A 21,319-nucleotide genomic window follows, 5' to 3' on the forward strand; every position below is an offset into this window, starting at 1 on the left:
ATATAAAACTACAATAGTTGACACGTCATAATAAAGTTGACATCAACAGATCATACCTCCTGATGACTCAGTTACAATATAAAACTACAATAGTTGACACGTCATAATAAAGTAGACATCAACAGATCATGCTATCACGGTGACTCAGTTACAATACAAAACTAGAATAGTGACGCATCATAATAAAATAGAAAAAAAAAATTGTATTTTGTCAGACATACAGTTAGTTAATCATTTGAAGGGCAAAAGTGAGGTCGATAGCGTATACCTATATCTTTTTATTTGTACGTATGACCCTAAATCACCTTAAAAATATACGTTTAAGATATCGAACTCTTCGATAACAAATACAAAATTAATTCATTTCACAAAAAAGTGACATGAGATCGAAACTAAATCAATCAGGTAATTTAATTGTTAGTGTTTGTCATTAAGCACAAATAGTTATCTGTGTTCTGGTAGTATAAGTCCACAGACTGAGGTAGGAGGGAACATGGTAAGAAATAAGTAATAGATCATCAACATTGAACAAGAATCTTGCTTGGAAGTCAAAGAACCGTTTCGTTTTATTGTTAGACACAGAACTAAACAATGGGATATGTTTTTTATTACCATCGCAAGTGTTGAACTAAATAATGGGATTTTGAAACTGTTTTTTTTTATTATAAGCCCTGTATTCTTTTAGTCTTCCAAGCGAAAATTAAGGCCTAAGATACATATATATACGTACACTGTTTATCTCTGCCTTTATGAACATCATATCACCTCAAAAACATTTAACATGTCGAACTTATTAATATGCTCCATAAAATAAGTCGAACCTCAAAATCATAAGAGATAAAAATAAAAAGCAACAAAAAACCCGACAACATTAATACTTTCAAAATGTATCCCACCTTCCGCGACCAGGAGTGGATAAATCATTCGATATTTTCAACGCGCGTGAACTTTTATCAGCTTGTGTTCTGATTTTCCAACTGTCGGCTTCTACTTTGATCCTGGGCCGCCGCTGTTGTCGCAACAGTTTTTAAGAACATAAATCAAGCAAAAGGGGATTTGGATGTCAGTATACTGTGTACAGGTGTTTGAGTAAAAATCAACGCTATGTAAAAAATATGTTCAGTAGAAAGAGTTTGTTCTGATAGCATGGGATCATTTTAAAGGAAAAGGAAATAAATAACTTCATTTTACACATCCAAACACTGATCGTTAATACGGTAAAAATAACTGTATACGTTGGCTTTATTGTTAATGTAGTGTGGGCTATAGACACACACACACACACACAATTTAAATGACTATCCGTCTTTGAAATAACTTTTAGATAACCTCGGCTATCTTTGGCGGTTTGTTTGTTTATTTTGAACTTCGCGCAAAACTACTCAAGGGCTATCTGAGCTAGCCGTCCCTAATTAGGCAGTGTAAGACAAGAGGAAAGGCAGCTAGTCATCACCACTCACCGCCAACTCTTGGGCTACTCTTTTACCAACGAATAGTCGGATTGGCCGTACCATTATAACGCCCCTACGACTGAAAGGACAAGCATGTTTGGTGTGACGGGGATTCAAACCCGCGACCCTCAGATTACGAGTCGAACGCCTTAACCCACCTGGCCACGCCGGTCCATCTTTTGTGGCATAAACACATAAATGCTGATATTTTGTTTTTCAAAACGGTTTTTATACGTTAAGAATAAGGAGCCAGATGAAAACAGTGCACAGATGTTTAGTGATTGTATTTGTGAAATTAGAAAATGAAATTGTGACTAGAGTCTAAAGATTTCATAAATAGTAAATACACAGAAGAATCACCCACCCTTTCATCTGGTTTAATTTATTTTAAGCATCGCCACCTTTTACGGAATTTGCGTGATTTGTAATGACTTGGTCTATTTATTGCAACAGTAACTGTGATTTTTAATGGTTCGGTATATTTATGGCCACAGTAACTGTGATTTCTAATGATTTGGTCTATTTATTGCTATAGTACATCTCATTTTTAATGGTTCGGTATGTTTGTTGGCCCAGTAACTGTGATTTTTAATTATTTAGTCTATTTATTGCCACAGTAACTGTCATTTCTAATGGTTCGGTATATTTATTGCCACAGTAACTGTCATTTTTAATGGTTCGGTATATGTATTGCAACAGTAACTGTGATTTTTAATTATTTGGTCTATTTATTGCCACAGTAACTGTGATTTCTAATTATTTGTTCTATTTATTGCTATAGTACATCTCATTTTTAATGGTTCGGTATGTTTGTTGCCACAGTAACTGTGATTTCTAATGGTTCGGTCTATTTATTGCCACAGTAACAATGGTTTTTAGTGGTTCGGTCTATTTATTGCCACAGTAACAATGGTTTTAATGGTTCGGTATATTTATTGCCACAGTAACTGTGGTTTTTAATGGTTCGGTATGTTCGTTGCCACAGTAACTATGGTTTTTAATGGTTCGGTATGTTCGTTGCCACAGTAACTATGGTTTTTAATGGTTCGGTATATTTATTGCCATAGTAACTGTGATTTTTAATGGTTCGGTATATTTATTGCAACAGTAACTGTAATTTTAATGATTTGGTCTATTTATTGCCACAGTAACTGTCATTTCTAATGGTTCGGTATATTTATTGCGACAGTAACAATGGTTTTTAATGGTTCTGTATATTTATTGCCATAGTAACTGTGAATTCTAATGATTTGGTCTATTTATTGCTACAGTACATCTCATTTTTAATGGTTCAGTATATTTATTGCCACAGTAACTGTGATTTTTAATGGTTCGTCTATTTATTGCCACAGTAACTGTGATTTTTAATGGTTCGTCTATTTATTGCCACAGTAACTGTCATTTATAATGGTTCGGTATATTTATTGCCACAGTAACTGTGGTTTTAATGGTTTGGTATATTTATTGCCACAGTAACTGGTTTTTAATGGTTCGGTATATTTATTACCACAGTAACTGTAATTTTAATAGGTAGGTATATTTACTGCCACAGTAACTGTAATTTTTAATGAGTTGATGTATTTACTGCCACAGTAACTTGGGTGAAGCAAAGAAACAATATCATATGGTTTCGTCAGCAAAATTACTGTCGAAAACTTCGTTCAGGAGTGATAAATTATTTATAATTGATATAAGTGATATATAAGTTTGTTTTGTTTTGTTTTGTTGAATTTCGTGCAAAGCTACTCGAGGGCTATCTGCGCTAGCCGTCCCTAATTTTACAGTGTAAGATTAGTGGGAAGGCAGCTAGGCATCACCACCCACCGCCAACTCTTGGGATACTCTTTTTACCAACGAATAGTCGGATTGATCGTTACAAGGCTGAAAGGGCGAGCATGTTTGGTGCAATATATAAGTGATATAAGTAATTTATATGTGATATATAAGTGATATAAGTAATCTATAAGTGATATAAATGATTTGACGGTAAGTCTGGGGACTAATAACGCTAAAGATCGTGTTTCCATATTCTTTATTATTGGCATATCACAGACAGCCCATTATATATCTCCGTGTTGCACAGCAAACAAACAGTATAATTCAATGTTAAGTTGCACATAATGGACAACCTGTGCTCTACCAGTCGCAAGCATCGAAACCCGAAATTGAGCTTATAAAACCTCAGATTTACCGTTGAGCTACCATAGAGGAGTTGAGATGGGGGGTAATATCTGAGAACATACAGACACTAGATATGTCTGTAATTAGTTTTAGGTTACCAGTTGATAATATATTTTTATAGGGATCCAATCTAACAATTTTATTTAAGGATTAAGTTATTGTAAAAACTGGCTCGCCCACTAACAAGCGGATTTCATATTTAACGCCATCTAGCAGTAGATGGGCATAATATTTTTCGTCTATTCCTTTGTTTAAAAAAGGTAATATATAAGAGGTTTCCACAAGTGATACAAAAGCATAGTTGTATTTAGCACTCTCCAGTACAACCACCTTCGTATTTGTAATAGTTAAACGTAATACTTCACTTTAAAACGCATACAATTCCAATCACTGTAGTAAGAGTTTGTTTTGAATTTCGTGCAAAGTTACACGAGGACTATGTTCGTTAGATGTTCTTAATTTAGCAGTGAAAAATTAAAGGGAAGGCAGCTAGTCATCACCACCAACTGCCAGCTCTTTGGCTACTCTTTTAACAACGACTGGTGGGATTGTCCGTCACATTATAACGTCTCCATGGCTGAAAAGGCGAGCATGTTTGGTGCGACAGGGATTCGAACCTGCGACCCTCGGATTACGAGTTGAGCGCCCCATACCCACGTAACTAGTACTAAAAGGAAAGCAAAAAAAAACATCAAACAAACCCTTTACGCCCAATGCACTTTTAGCAACAATTTGAAGTAAAATTGGAACTACTTTTTCTGTCGTAGATAGTATTCAGTCTGATGATCATGATTACCTACTATTGTCATTCACTACATTTTCCTTTATAACAAGCTTTTGCGAGGGACAAAGATGTAATTCTTTGAACACACACCTTGGCAAACTTTTCACGGATCTCTAATTGTACGCAGACATCGACTTACAAACGTATGTTTAAATATGACCAATTAAAGAGTCTATTAGCTCTGTATAGAATTACTTTATTCTGAAAAAAAAAATCAAGTATGGCTGGAGTCTTGCGAAGCTTTTTCAACTCCAAATCTTTGTTTATTAAATAATTAACAACAACAGGAAATATGTTCCCACTGTTAGCGTAATATTTTTTGTTTTGGTTTGTTTTGAATTTCGCGCAAGCTACACGAAAGCTCTTTGCGCTAGCCCTCCATAATTTAGAAGTCTAAGACTAGAGGGAAGGCTGCTAGTCATCACTACCCACTGCCAACTCTTGGGCTACTCTTTCACAAACGAATAGTGGGATTAATCGTCATATTATAACGCTTTCACTGTTGAAATGGAGAGCACGTTTGGTGTGACGAGGATTCGAACTCGCGGCCCTCAGATTACGAAAACACGTATCTCAGTTTGTTTTGTAATTAAAACAAAATTCACCGAAGTTGTGCGACATATGGGATGTGCTATAAGGTTGAGACAGGTTATTTCTTGATGTAGATCAGCTGACCAGAAGGAGGGCAAATAGCCAGTAGCACGAGTGGTATAAACCGTAACTGTTGACCAAACAGTTCGAATAAATTTTCAAGGTATAAAGAAACACACCAGGAACGAAGAATAAATGTCTTCCTTCTTAAAACGATATAGTTGTCTTGCCTCCTATTGTATACCAAAAACATAAAACATGCAGAAATAAACAACTGAACCTTTACTAATATTGTCCAGTCAATCTTTCAAGTAGAAAAGATGTCATAATTTCATAGTAGCAACCGGAAAAGCAAAACAAGACGCTTTCTCCAGTTAATTACTATATGACTCTATTGGAAGTGTCTTATGTTGTACTATGACGAAGACGGATATAAAATAAATGAACAGATATATACATATATTTGTCAAAAATATTTTAAGTAAATCTAAATGGCTTAGGGATCAGTGTGAGACGAATGAGAAATTGAGAGGTTTTTTTTTTTTTTTCGGTTTCGTCTCATTGCTCTTTGCACTTTAGGGTTAGAGGTGCTTTCAAAGAAGTGTGTCAAACCCAACTATTCTGTCGAACAACCGAAGTCCATGAGTCGCGGCGAGTGCTATTAAATATCTCCCTTTCTTCTTGTTTATCAGTTTAAAGCTAGATATGGTTACGTGCAAACAGCTGTTTTGTAGTTTAGCGCGAAAATTTAAACAAATAATCGTCCTAGTATGGGGAAGAAAATAGCATACGGGTGAAACATGTCGATCAACACTCTGATTTAGTGAATATTCTCAAAACGAGTTTTCTTAAACGAACTTTGAGCGAGGTTAGAGCTTGTATTAGAATTCGCACATACAATTATCTAATACTTTATACAGGAGCAAGGTTTCTCATTCAGCATGTGTGGCTCATGGAACTGTCCAATCTCTAAACATTTGATCGAAATAAGAAGTTCTCAGTGTTTTTATTTCAACTGATTATATTTGTTGGTTTTTCAAATGTCCAGCTTCGAAACTATAAATTGTATTTTTGTCAATCGCTTGGAAAGTTCTCTAAAAAATCAAAAGAAAGAGACTGTTTATTGCTTAGCACAAAACAATACGATGAACTCTCTGTGCACTGTCCAACTTGGGTATCAAAACCCGGTGGATAAGAGTCAGAGTTTGGTTTGAACTTCGCGCAAAGGTACACAAGGGCTATCTACGTTAGCCGTCCCTAATTTAGCAGTATTAGACGAGAGGGAAAGCAGCTAGTCATCACCACCCACCGCCAACTCTTGGACTACTCTTTTTTATCAACGAAAAGGGGGACCGACCTTCACATAATAACGCCCCTACGGCTGAAAGAAAAAACGTTTTTGGTGCGATGGGGATTCAAACCCCGAGTGCCTTAACCACCTGGCCATGCCGGACCAGAGACAATAAGTAATTATCAAAAAGTATATGAAAACGATTAAAATACGGTTTACTTTTGTTTAAGCTCAAAGCTGCGCAATGATATATACTGCGCTGTGTTATCTTCAGAAATCGCACCCTAACTTTGAGTTTTATTGGCCTTCAAGCTTATCGCTGACCCACCAGGTGGCGGTCATATACATAAAGCAGGGCGATATTAAATTTATTTCTTCAAGTATCTATTCTAAATCTTCTGTTTATCGCTTTACATATTAATCCGTGGACCATCAAATGACCAATTCCTCTATCTACATATTTAACACGGTTTTGATCAATGATTTATGAAGCTACTTGTCTTTCTATCTATTTGCATATCTAGAACTCTTTTCATTTCCCACTTACTTGTCAGTTTGTCTTCAGCTATCTACCTATTTTCCCTTTGTCTGCCTATCTATTTAGATGCGTATACTTAACTTCGCTTCACAAATTATGTTATATAACTTCCTGTCTGCGTATTCACCTATTTACGATTATAAACATCTCCCATGAAATAAATCGTGTGGATCTTGATCGCTAAGCAACTAAAAGGTTAGCTTTTATGATACACACGCATATACATAAAAAAACAACATTTTATCGTATTTGTAGGGTACGTCTGTTACTAAAATGTTAGACGACGTTTCGAGTTGCTGGCACGAATTCTCATCAGGTGAAAGACCTGTTAACTTTGCGTGCTAATGTTTTACATTACCTCGTGTGTTACTTTCACATGACGGCTGACATTATAAACAGTTTTCAGAAACGTAAACTTCAGTTAAAATACGACAACTCTTTTCCTAAATATCCGAAATTTTTCTAGGCCCGGCCTAGAAATATAGCTAGTTATGTAGTTTTGTGGTCATGTACTTAAGGCACTCGACTCGTACGTAATCCGAGGGCCGCGGGTGCGAATCTCCGTCACTCCAAACGTGCTCGCCGTTATAATGTGACGGTGAATCCCACTATTGGTTGGTAAAAGAGTAGCCCAAGAGTTGGTGGTGGGTGGTGATGACTAGCTGCCTTCCCTCGAGTCTTACATTGTTAAATTAGGGATGGCTAGCGGAGTTAGCCCTCGTGTAGCTTTGCGCGAAATTCAAAACAAACCAAACCGAAATTTTCCAACAACATAATAGCATTGTAATATATTCATTAAGTACAATAGAAAATATTTATGCAAACAAGTGGCTAATATAATGAATTGTAAAATTTAAAAAATTCAATATTGTATTGTATTGTAAATAACTTGAAATGAAGAAAAGTGTATATATATACACACACACACACACATATATATACAGTTCGGCGGATAATTCAGTGCTGTACTGTAACAGAACGTCGGATTAACTGTTAAACGGGTGTATTTGAAACTCGAGTTGGACGCACGATCGTGAAACCGTTCATCATGTGTACGTTTTACCCGCTCACTTGGAGCAAGTTTTCCGCGACTGATCAAACGAAAGCGTTCACATCGAGCGCTCCCGACGCCATCATGAAAAAAAAGGCGTGAATTGTACATCAAATTTCCTACAAATGTAGTTTGTTATTGTTCTTTCTGCAGTCGAAATCGGAAAAGAAAATTCACAAGCAAAGTGAGGACGTGAAATTTATTCATGTTATGGCTGTGTAGTCTCCCTCTGAAGCGGTGTGTTAAATATAACGTGTTGTTTGGGTGATGCACTAAGTATCAAAGAACGAAACACTACTTTTTGTTTCATATGTATACAAATCTCTTAAAACCTTCCGCCAGAAATGAATTAAGCATCTCATGCAACTTCTAGATACACGAAAAATTATAAGCTTACCGTTATACAGTTTCAAACAGTTTAGAGGACTAAACAAGTCTTACTTTCATATAGTTACCCATAATAGCACTTCACTAAACAAGATTTAATATTATGTAATTTCATACAGTTTTATCTAACTTAATGAGGCTTACCTTCCTACAGTTTCACACAGTTTCCTCTAACTAAACAAGGGTTAGTTTCATGCAGTTTTAAGTCTATAAAAAAAGGCTTACTTTTATGCAATTTCACACAGTTGAACGTCGCCAAACAAAGGACTTTCTATCATAAAGTCTCTTGGAAACAAAGAAACAAAACCCAAACTTCACAAGTTAATTAAATATACAGATACAATTTTTAACAGAAATTCTAACTTTAATATTTAATTTAATCTTACAAGTTCCACAAGTCGTAGAAAAGACAGAACAACAGGAAACCAGTGTTTCTAAACTAATAATGTACTTGTTATGTTTAAACCAGGATATCATATTCAATTCTAAAGAGAGCCAATCAAGTAACTTCAGAATTATTTATTGAGATTTTATTCAACAAAATATGCAAATTAATTCTAAGATAACCAAATTAATTTGAACTGCCTGAATTCCGGACATAATAGTAAACATCCTGCTTTTACAAAATGTCTTTTGCTCATAATTTGGAGAAATAGCAAATATCTTGAAACGAATTCCCTCAAATAAATGAGTTTCCACAAGATGGCGGGTCACGTGTGGACCGAACTTTAGCCTAACTGATTTCTTATAGCGCACTCATACGGCAGAAATCAAATAAATCAGCAGAAATCAGATAAAAATCATTTTAAAAAGACATGCTTCTCATTAGGTTTATCTGTCACCCACAGGAATCTTTCAATACAATGTTAAAACTTTGGAGATATGTCATCATCAAGTCATACAGGATGTAAATACCTTGTAATACCACTGTTAATTAATCAAACAGGTAATCGAACTGATGAACGAAATATTAATAACGAGACACAATGTCACCATTAAGTAATTAATAATCCGAATGATTTTAGCAACATGCGTAGAAATACAGTTGTACAGTAGCACGTTTAAGTTGAAACGACTCTTCGTGCGACGAGAATTTCTACTGTATTTCCTTCATTTTTTATGTTTCGTGGTTGGAATGTGAGAAGTCGACCGCTTTAGCTCTGTTCCCTCCAGTAGCTGTGACAAACGGTGATAGGGCCGATTGACATCGTCACGCGCCGCTCGTTATTGCTGCTAACACGTGCTTTCGAGTGGTCAGAGCCTCTCCTAACGATCACGACGGGTGGTCAGCTGTCTGAAATAGTTCTAAAGACTACGCTCTTCCTAATCGGTACTTGTCTGTCACGAACTGTGATATTATTCCCCAGCTATCCACCCTGCTGGCACCTACCGAGCTCCTCTGACTACCTCACGTCAACCCAGAAATAGAGACGCGTAATTACGTAGAATACAGTGTCTGTTTCATAAGAATTGTGTGTGTCTGTGTGTGAAATCATTAATTGGAAATTGAGTAATTTGAGCATGTTCTAGTCCACACGCTTAAAACGACTTTGTCCCTCGATAGGTCAGCGGAGTTCGATTCCACACTGTAGACAGAGTTCAAATAGTTTATTGCAAAAAAAAAACCGACAAAAAATACTTTGTCCTAAGAAAAACCACCATCGAGAACAAGAGAAATAAAATGTTTTTAGGTTACCATACAAACTTTCAAACATACAACAGCTATATATATATATATATATATATATATATATATGACAGGATAGGTACGTAAAATGTTCTCACTTGTCTTTATAACTAAATAAACCAACACAGATCTTTGTTGTTTATTTTTCTAAATAAATATGCTGGAAAAGCGGAAAAATATAGGTTATCGTCCTTTTTAAGAAGTCCTTGATTAGGTTTAATAACTTGGAAAAGAAACCACCAAGTTACGTATTTCAAAAGTGAGTTGTCCCATTATAAAGCTCTACCCCCATCCCAGAGATTCGGTGACAAGACTCGGAACTTAGGATGCCAGATGGGTTAAGGCACTCGACTCGTAATCTGAGGGTCGCGGGTTCGAATTCCCCGCCACACCAAAAATGCTCGCCCTTTCATCCGTGGTGGCGTTATAATGTGACGGTCAATTCCACTGTTGACCGGTAAAAGAGTAGGCCAAGAGTTGGCGGTGGGTGGTAATGACTAACTGCTTTCCCTGTAGTCTTATACTGCTAAATTAGGGACGGCTAGCGCAGATAACCCTCGTGTAGCTTTGTGCGAAATTCAAAACAAACAATTAAGCGAATATCTGATGTTCTTGCCTTTGAAGAATTCATTTTAATTTAAATTCGAAAAAAAACAAACAATCATTCTCACTTGATTAAAATGGTGAAAAGAATATATTTTTCTGAAGCTTAAAATCTCCCCTTTTATGTAATTACATAATGGTACTACTTCTTACCATTAGGCTTAGCAGATAATGTACTATTATTCAGTGTTTCTCGTGCCGTAAGATCTATTGGTCTTAACTCGTATATCGATATTTTAGTTTATTCTAATATTCATTTTTTTCAATGAACTTCACCTTTAAATCATTCTTCAATGATCCCTAATTAATTTAGATCCGGTAGTTAATATTTTCCATGCTAGGTGGCCACGCCTAAAATATTTATTCCAAAAATCGTTTCATCACTATTTTCTTCTGCCGTTTGTGAAAAAAAAAAATAAGTTCCCAAAGAGAAACAATTGTATTCAGTTTTAAAATCAATAATAACTTAAAAGAAAACAATAATTATGGAAATTTTCATCCAGTTTATTCTGTTAAGTCAACGTTTGTGTCTCATGTTTCAACAATGATAACATATAATAATTATTTCATTATTTGTTTTTATATAGAGACAAACACTTCACAGACATAATGACGTTTACCTGAAAAGTTAAAAGTAGGTCCACGAATCCTTAGCGACATACAACAACTTTCGGTTAAAAAGTTAACGCCTTCTAGAGTCGTTAGATACTGTCTGTCTATCTGTGGACCTAAAAATTAGTCCTAATGTTTTAACGGCTTTCTTTTCTTTGTATACGTGCCTGACGGAACTAAAGCGATTTGACCACGCCTCTAGGCTCTCATAAATGGAACCCTTTATTTGGGTTTGTCCGGAGAAGGAGATACAACAATGCTGTATCTAAATATCCGTCTAGGTTGCGAAGTAAAACTGGTTTCCATGGTATTAAGCTTCACGATAGGATAACAGAACACTCTTATTATACCAGACTAATATCGCTCTGTTAAACAAAAATGTTTAACTCAAGACTTGTTTAGATAAACAATTTTTAATAACAAATACAAAGGCTCTTCAAGGATCTAAGATATTTAGCTTCGCTTGTTGCCACGTGGTCACATTATCTTCAAAGGTGTGCATGAACCACGAGATGGGGTTGGTAACGTAAATATGCGTGATTTATAAAATAGCAGTGTGTGTGTGTGTGTGTGTGTGTGTGTGTGTGTGTGTGTTTTCTTATAGCAAAGCTACATTGGGCGATCTGTTGAGTTCACCGAAAAATAGCAGTGCCTTACATTAATTATACAAAAGGGGTCTCCCCCTCCGTTTATCCAATCACTTTCTTGTAATCATCGTTATCCTTTGTTGTAGATTATATCGATAATTATCACGTGCAGTCTCGTGCCCGGAATTACTTTGAATTCTTCTTTTTATAACACCTTTCACGAGTTTTGCGCTGTATAAGTTTTAAATGCTAGGTCTTTCCTGATCTTAAGTGCAATTAATCGGATTTAGAATTGGATAACTTTATTTTTAAATATAAATTTATTCGGATATAAATGGAATTAGTTCGAAAAATAAAACGTTTAACGACTGCTTATTAAGCTGCCATTAGCACGAACTAAATGTAACTATAAGGCAGAATATTACACGACTTCAAAGTAATCTTAATCGTGTAAAGCACAAAAAAAATCTCTTTCCACTTACAAAAGGTTTCGTACATTATTACTTGTTTTGTAATTTTGCGCAAAGCTACATGAAAGCTCTCTGCGCTAGCCGACCCTAATTAAGCAGTGTAAGACTAAATGGACTATTCTTTTACCAACTAATAGTGGGATTGGTTGAAACTTATAATGCCCCCCATGGGTGAAAGGACGAGCATATTTGATGTGATGGAGATTCAAATTAGCGACCCTCAGATTGCGAGTCGAGCATCGTAACCACCTCGCCTTAGCAAAACAATTTCGAAGTTAATCAAAAAGCCACCTGAAAAGCACAACCAATAACAAATCGAGAAAAACATTTTCAAGTTGTTTGACGTTTCTCTGTACTCCACAAGTTACTTTTACACATCGTTTTCTCTCTTCCTTTTTTCATTTCAACTAAGTAACAAAGACATCTTAAATCCAGAAGGTATGGAGTGATTCGCAGCGAGAACCCGTGGGGTGTCATGCTGACACCAAACCACCTCAGTCAATCCATCATTTAAAGAATGGTTTTTTTATAACGCCTCAAGTCTCTCATGTTGTGGGTTTGGCGGGGCTTGCTTTGAGTGTTAAGGCGCTACGAACTGCCACGCTGGGTCTAACATAGTTTAATATCCGAGTGGTGGGATACTCACGTTGTGTGTTTCGTGTGGCGTTTTAATTGTTTTCACAAACCAAAATCAAGAAGTTGCTGATTCGCATTCATATAGTATTTATTAAGGTTCTTCGTGTTTCAGCGTAAGTTGCTGATTCGCTTTTTTATAGTACTTGTGAAGCTACTTCGTGTTTTAGTTTAATTACAATGTCAAACTAAGTTTTGTTTAACAGCCTTTCCTATGAATTGTGTGTGTTAATGTGGATATGTACCGATACACGTTATCAAAGTGTGTGACGACAAACTACGTATTAGGAGGCTATAGATGTGTGTCCTTTCTAGTCACAAGAAACGATGTTGTTAATGTCCGGGGTCTCCAAAATACCTCTAACGTGTGAACAAAATGTTGACATATCCCTTACTCTAACATAGTTCATATGACAGTCTATACACTGGAAACTTATAACACTAGGCAAACTGTGTTCATACGAACTGCGAAGAAACTCTGATTAGAAATTTGTGGCATTCCAAGGCCAGTTGTACAATTACAACTTTTTGTTCTTACGTAACTGTTTAACAAAATATGTCGCCCATGTCGACGGACACAAGACAGTCTTAATTCAAATCATAACATAAAAAGAGATGAACATTAACAAAATTTCAAGTTATTAACTGGCTCACTAGCAAGGACAACTAGTCAGGCCTAAAGTTTCATCTGATAATTCCAAACGTGTCCTTCTCCTGGACGTTTATTATAAAATTTATATTTGTTCTATGTAGCCTTCAAGGTGGTAGCAGGGAAAACAAAATTTTAATTAACACTGCAAGAGAAACATCCAACGTGTCACTTGAGTTAATTGAAATCAGTAGCTAATAGATTTTGAAATTACTGATTTACGACTGATCAGAGCATCACGTTTTGGATTCGTACGTTATTTATTAACGACTTACAATGATCATAATCGCCCTGTGTAATATCCAGGGATTAACGTGTTGGGCTGCTTACCCAGAGATCTGGAGTATGACATTTCACGCAACTAAACACGATCCGCAGTTTTAGCTGTGGATGCGTTATAAAAGTGGCATTCAATTCCCTTTATTTGGTTCGAAAAAAAACTGTTCAAAGCATTTGTGACGACGGTTGCTTGTGGCTAGCTGCGTTTGGTTAGTAGTTTGAAATGAGACACCTCTACCTAAACCTTGGGGGTATCTGACTTGACTGATTACCCCACTTGCGCATAAGGTGCAGTTGGTGTCAAAATTTTCAATTCCTCTCTGTCTACAAGCTCAGTTTGGTTGAAAGGTAAAACAGGTTTCATTTGTCGGTACTTTTAGGGACAGTAAGTGCTTATTTCCCGAAGTCTTATGGTTAAATATTTTAATTTGTAAAACAACGTGATGTTTTCTAATTCCAGTTTTTTGGGAGGTAACTCAAACTTACAACACTAGAATTCTTTAAAGCTTTAATCAAAATCACCGGATAAACAACGTAGTTTCCATAATACAATTTGTTTGTTTTTGAATTTCGCTCAAAGCTACACGAGGGCTATCTGCGTTAGCTGTCCCTAATTTAGCAGTGTAAGACTAGAGGAAAGGCAACTAGTCATCACCACCCACCACCAACTCTTGGGCTACTCTTTTACCAGCGAATAGTGGGATTTACTGTCACATTATAATGCCACCACAGCTGAAAGGGCGAGCATATTGGGTGTGACAGAGATTCGAACCTGCAACCCTCGGATTACGAGCCGAGCGTCTTAACCACGTGGCCTCTATAATACTGATACTCTTACAATCTAATGATCACATTAATCTACTATTAGTAACTTTCTTATGAACTGTTTGGACATTCATAAGTCGAGAAATAAGGTTTATTGCAATAACACTTAGTTTTTGTCTCTCATCAAAATACGCGAGCACCTTACTATATAAATGCGCATGTGCATGTACTTTATCTCGATGGATGTAAACAAAAGGCGGATGTAAATATTTTCAGTATGATTATTTATGGATAGTATTCGGTACGATTAAGCTTAGCCCTAACTAAACTAAAGCTAAAAACGAATACAAGTTACTGTGTTAGTTTAACTTTTTATCGAATATAGGTCGCACTTAATAAAAGCTTAGATAATGTTAGGCTAAAGACAAGTGGACTCTTTGCTATTATTCTTGAAGGCCCACCATGACCAGTTGGTTACGGCACTAGACTCGTAATCTGAGGGTCGTAGGTTCGAATGCATGATACACCAAACATGCTTTTCCTTTCGATCGTGGGTACATTATGAGGTTACGGTCAATCTCATTATTCGTTGGTAAAAGAGTAGCCCAAGAGTTGGCGGTGGGTGGTGATGACTAGCTGCCTTCACTGTAGTCTTACACTGCTAAATTAGGGACGGCTAGCACAGACGGCCCTCGAGTAGCTTAGCGCGAAATTCAAAAACAAACAAACAAACCAATTATAGATATGCATCTGATGGTTCATGGCTCGAGTCCAGTTGCCTTAATATAGCACTTCACAATTTGAGCCCATGGGTGTATTTTAAAAGTGATGGTCAAATCCCAATGTTCTATTACAGTATCCCAAGAGTTGGCAGCGGATGTTGCTGGTTAGCTACCTTTTTTATAATATATAATCTCAAAATAAACGACGGATAACGCAGATAGCCGTCGTGTATCCATGCGCGAATATTCAAAACAAAATATAACCTTCCTTAATATTGTATATAAGCTACTGACAACCAAATAATCTCTTAAGTGATAAACATAAATACACTTAAATATTTTGCAGCATACGAGTTAAAAGAAACAAACTAGAAAAGAGATATCTTAAGTGTAGTATCCTGGATAGAGATTAGAGCAGTCACTCACTTTAAGGCCTAACTTACGGGCCTCTAGAACCTTCTGAATTGATATTAATTAGAGCAGTCACACACGTCTAACTTATGGACCTCTATAACCTTCTGACCAGATATTAATTCGAGCAGTCACTCACTGTAAGGCGAAACTTAACGAGCCGTTAATATTCAGCTGATGCTAATTAGGCCTAGCTTATTTCAAAGGAGAATTAGAAAGAATATTCATATATAAAATATGTGGTGAAGTTAACTTTTTCCTGTGTAGAATGAGTCTGGATTTAAAGTAGAAACACACATAGACATACGTGAGATAATAATGGCGTAGTTCACTGTTGGTTGGTATTATTTAAATGAAACTAGGCCTATCGCACTAAGATTAAAGAAATGATTCATAAACTTACACGATAAAACTGAATTAACCGATGGAGGCTAAAACAATGAGCAAAAACTAAATTGATATTATCAAAATATCCTAAGTATATACGTCGTAAATTTACAACCACGTAGAAATTCCGAGATTAATTCACAGCCTCCGTAAGTAGAAAAAATATGATAGGCCTGAAAGTCAATGCTTTTACGTTCATCTAATATCAATGCGCAATTTTTTGACTTTAATTTCTAGAATAATACCAATATTTCCGAGCACTAATTGTATAAATAAAACACTTTATTACTTTTGTTGCAATATCTTATTTATCCACAGAAAAGTATAATATTTTAGAAGAACCAATTATTTTTATTATTCACTGCAAATTAGAGATTGCTGAAATAAACTTTTATAATTTGTTTCTCAGGAATATAAAGAGTTTTCTTATATAAGTGAAGATGAGAGGAATTGATGTTAAAATACTTGGACGATTTTAGGTTTTACTGAAAGAGTCTCTAACAAAGGATTTGCTTAACATCGATATTACATCTGGATCACAGAAATCTTGCCGTGTGCAAATGATACTTAGTCATGAAAAAGTACACTCTTTTGTACACGGATAAATACCGTTGTTGGTTAACTTACTTCTGTAATGATGCCCGGCATGGCCAGGTGATTAAAATACTCGACTCGTAATCAGAGGATCGCGGGTTCCAATCCCCGTCGCACCAAACATTCTCACACTTTCAGCCATGGGGCATTATAATGTGACGGTCAATCCCACTATTCCTTGGTAAAAGAGTAGCCCAAGATATGGCGGTGGGTAGTGATGACTAGCTGCCTTCCCTCTAGTCTTATACTGCTAAATTAGGGACGGCTAGCGCAGATAATCCTCGTGTAACTTTGCGCGAAAATCAAAACAAACCAAACCATACTTCTGTAATGGAAGCAAAGCTACCAAACAGTTTTTATGTATATTTATACTAGAATATATAACCACCCCGCCCCAAAGTGGTTCAGTGGTAAATCTTTAGACTTAGATTATTAAAATTTTGTGTATAGTACAGATAATCCACTTTGTAATTTTGTGTTTCACAACAACAACAAAAAAAAAATATATATATATATATATATATATATATATACGCATCTGCTTCTGAATATGTACATGGTTTCAGTTGTGCTTGCTTACACAAATACTGTGCACTTACATCACTTCTAATGGATAAGAGAGGTTTGTAGTATCCGTTCGGTTTGTTTGTTTGTTTGTTTTTTTGTTATCTGTCTGACCTACTTTAAAATCTTTCATTAATTTATGTTAAACGATTTCAAAACCCTTAATGTGGTTTTAGAAATAAATAGACAAGAAAATTAATCTTTGGAATTTTAGGTTTTTATCAGATTTGGTTAGCTAATCTGCATAGCAACAAATCCGTTAATCAGTTTGACGAATACAACATACATATATTAAAAGAGTAGTTTCTGAGTCGCTCCCCGCTAGTACAGCGGTAAGTCTACGGATTTACAACGCTAAAATCAGGGGGTCGATTCCCCTCGGTGGGCTCAGCAGATGGTCCGAGGTGGCTTTGCTGCAAGAAAAACACACACAGTTTCTGAGATTGTAAGTACGGACGAACAGACATCATTAAACAAAATCACTTAAAAGTTTTATCGCTTTACGTATTACTACCATTGTAGCTCTGTTACGAAAATAAACTTATAATCTATTTTTATATTATTTTGTTATTACCCAATAGTTATTTTACGTTATGTAAAAAAGACAAAAAAGACGTACATTCTATATTATTTATATGACTGTTGTTTGTTTCCTTATAGGAAAACCACAGCGAGCTATCTGCTGAGTCTATCAAGGGGAATCGAACCCCTGACTTTAGCGTTGTAAATCCGTAGACTTACCGCTGTACCAGCAGGAGACATTTATATGAGAATTGCATTTATTTCTGTCGAAGCAAAGCCATATTGGGCTATCTGCTGTTTCAATCGGGGAGAATCGAACCTCGGACGTTAGCATTGTAAGTCCGTAAATTTAACACTGTCCTACAGTGAAGTGGGGCACTTATATAATAATTTGTGTGTATTATGCTAGTGTATGTGTTATATTTCATTTCTAGGACTATACTCAGCCAGACTGATATTGTGCTTCCAAGTAGATTTGAATCAACAACAAACAAACAAACATTAACAAATTCTCCCTTTTTCAATCTTAGTAACAGAAATATTGTAGTTATTTTGTTTCGTTTGTAGTCAGGCGCAAAACTACATAATGGATTATATTTGCCTGCCACAACTATCGAAACCTGGTTTATAGTGTTGTAAGTCCGCAGAGATGGACTGTGAACGTTCGTTTGTTTTGAATTTCGCGCAAAGCTAACCGAGGTGCGACAGGAATTCGAACCCGCGACTCTCAGATTACGAGTCGAGTTTCTTATCCATCTGGCCATGCCGGGCTTGGAGTGTGAAAGAACTGCTTAAAAAGAAAAGAGAGAAAGTTTCTAACACACACGTGGTTAAATGGTTTTGTTTTCTGTACACAACTGTACGTAATGATACTAAATACGCGGGAAAAAAAAACTAGTTTTCATATTCGAAAATGATCGCGAATAATTATCATCTATTATTATGAAGCCGGGACTTTCCCAGAGCGCCCCCTTCCTTTTTTGCACAGTGAAGAGTAATGTGTACTCGGTCCCTAATGTCTGTCTTTAACACAGTCCCTAATGTAACAAGAACCGTAGGGGTGGTGACCTCGTGAGGTTATGCCAGTTCGCTGTCTCCTTTGACGATAAGGTATGAAGCTGAAAAACCCTTTCTACATTTAAAGAAAACATAAATACAAATATTTTCCAAATTTGAATCAGTCGAAAAATGTGTCGTAGTTTAATAAAATTACGTAATTTTCTTTTATGGTACCGGATAAGCTGAATGGTTTTTCTGGACTTCGTTAACAACCAAGAAATGAAGACAAAATGCACTCGCGTACTGGAATGAAAGATATTCAATTGGCAGTCAAAACAAGCTAATTATATCGCGATTTTCGAGATAAAGAACCGATTCTTAATGTAATAACCGATACTACCTCTTTACATCGATAGCTTCTCACATGATGTAATACGACATTACAAATTTTTTTCCGGCAACTTTGCAATTGGAAAAATAGCCCCGAGACATAAGTTTCAAAGCAGTGCCAACCACTCAATTTTATGTAAATACAAATCTGTAATTAAGGAACCGAATATATAAAAAAAATACAATAGACATCTTAATAATTTCCTAGATGTATTTTTGTAGAGAGGCACTAACATCGGATACGAATTAACGAATATGTATGAAGTTTTCACTTTTATTTTCTATTCACTTCTTTATAATTAACAGCGAATTTCAGCGCATGCGCCTTGTTCCACATTTCCAATACAAATTACTACTTTATAAGTATAACCTCGTTGTTTGTATTACAGTTGTTTTGAAAACCAATTAGATTTAGCATTTAAAAAAAAAAAAAATACAAGTAGCATTTCAGAAGATAATCACAGCATAAATTCTTAACATGTGCTTGTAGGACTCGTAGAATGCACGAGATTCGTGACGTTTTGGAATGTAATAAGATGCCACGAATACGTCCAAGGTTTCAGAAAAGTGATTTCGAAAGATGATTTCTTTGCATCGTTACATGGATAACGTGTTTTTTTTTCCGAATATTAAACATTCGCCATTGCTTTGACTTTGTAATTTTATAATTTTATCGGTAACACAAACATTTGAAATACAGTCCAAAAATAATACTATCATTTTTATTTTTCAGCAAGCGTACTGTCCAGGAATTTTCGTCAGAGTTGTCGTGTTAAAGTTTTCAAACTGACGCGACTTGTGTTTTTGAGGAATGGAAATTTTGTAATAACAATTATTAAAAAATTATATCATGACACTTACTTTTGAGGTAAGACTTCGGGTTTCAGGATGTGCGTTGAATACCCCGGTGGTTTTGTAGAAAGGAAGTGAGTGAAATAAAGAAACCGTCCAAATTCCACTCGAGTTTCTTTGTTTTCGTTTTGTTTTGTTTCTTAACGAGCAAAACCCAATTCGCGTTTCTTCTTTACATTTGACCCTATAGTTTTGTAAAGTAGCCCTCACAAATAATTCTTAATTCTACAGGCCACGTGCTGTCGTCTCGTGAGCTGCGAGCTATGACGTGGACGTCATACCGAGCAGATTTAACAATTTGATTGGCAACCAGAAAGTTGGCCTTTCCACGTGCTATCGGACTAACCTCCAATCAGACAACTTGTTATATATATTTCCCGCCGTAAAGCTCGTGTATCAAATGTTTTGAAACAAATGTCACAGCCTTCGGTCAAATGCAGAAAATATGTTTTAAAACGGATGAACAGAGTAAAAATAAGCGTATTTTAAGAAGAATTATAAGTCAGGAAGACTCAAAGACATATTAGTCGCTGTTTTCAATGGGTTAAGTTCACAGAAATTACAGATATGTGAGGTAAGTGCTCGTGCAAATAACAGAACCTGGTAATTTCTGGCTGGGTTAGGGTGGGGAACCCCTGAAGCAGAGGCGGTGTTAAAGGCTTAAGTCTAAGCCACGACGGCTTTCACACCCATCAGATACAATGTATTGTGCTTGGAGAAACAATAAAGAAGATTTTGATGCCTAACCTCAAGTTGTTTTTGCTAGCGCTCGTGCGGAGAATAATAAACTCACCCAGATGGATAAAAAAGGCTATTAATCAACTGCTGGCAACTAGGAAACATCAGACTGAGATATTGTCTTTTATTTACTTCCTAGTTGAACAAATTAGTGTTTTTTAAGGTTTTTGTAAGACGGTTCGAAACAACTTTGTCTATTTTCGTAATTTTATACGAAAAAAAATTAACGTTTATGAAAATATTCTACTTTTAAAGCCTCCCCTACATTATGATAAGAATCTGTCCAGTAATTCATAAAGTTGGTACTTTTATGACATTTTGTAAAACGTAGTTATGGTGTGTAAATGTTTTGCTTTTTGTTTGTTTCAGAGCACTTCTATATTCGGCTTTTTACTGTGTCCACTATGGGGAGTCGATCCCCAGATTTTAATTTTTTAAGTCCATAAAGTTACCGCTGTCCCATGAAGTTAATTAATTCTAAAGGTTGTTTGTCAAACGCTAATACTATTTCATTCTAAGTACCAAGCGCTAACAAACATACACCGCAGAAGAACGCCACTGACATTTGATTGAGTCAAACA

General features: G+C 36.0%; 1 protein-coding gene across 4 annotated transcripts in view; it reads right to left on the reverse strand.

Annotated features, from left to right (window-relative positions):
• Positions 1-20,350, reverse strand: part of LOC143255041 (uncharacterized) — a 198,441-nt gene extending 178,091 nt beyond the window's left edge. Inside the window, exon 1 of one of the 4 annotated variants that reach the window (XR_013030424.1) lies at positions 20,010-20,350. The gene's annotated coding sequence lies outside the window, so the exon portion shown is untranslated. Of the gene's footprint in view, positions 1-11,184; positions 11,311-20,009 lie in introns of those variants that run through there. The other 3 variants (XM_076510063.1, XM_076510070.1, XM_076510073.1) reach the window with 3 other exon arrangements.
• Between the last annotated feature and the right edge of the window lie 969 nt (positions 20,351-21,319).

This window comes from Tachypleus tridentatus, chromosome 7 (assembly GCF_004210375.1).
Source record: "Tachypleus tridentatus isolate NWPU-2018 chromosome 7, ASM421037v1, whole genome shotgun sequence".
NCBI classification, from domain to species: Eukaryota; Metazoa; Arthropoda; class Merostomata; order Xiphosura; family Limulidae; genus Tachypleus; species Tachypleus tridentatus.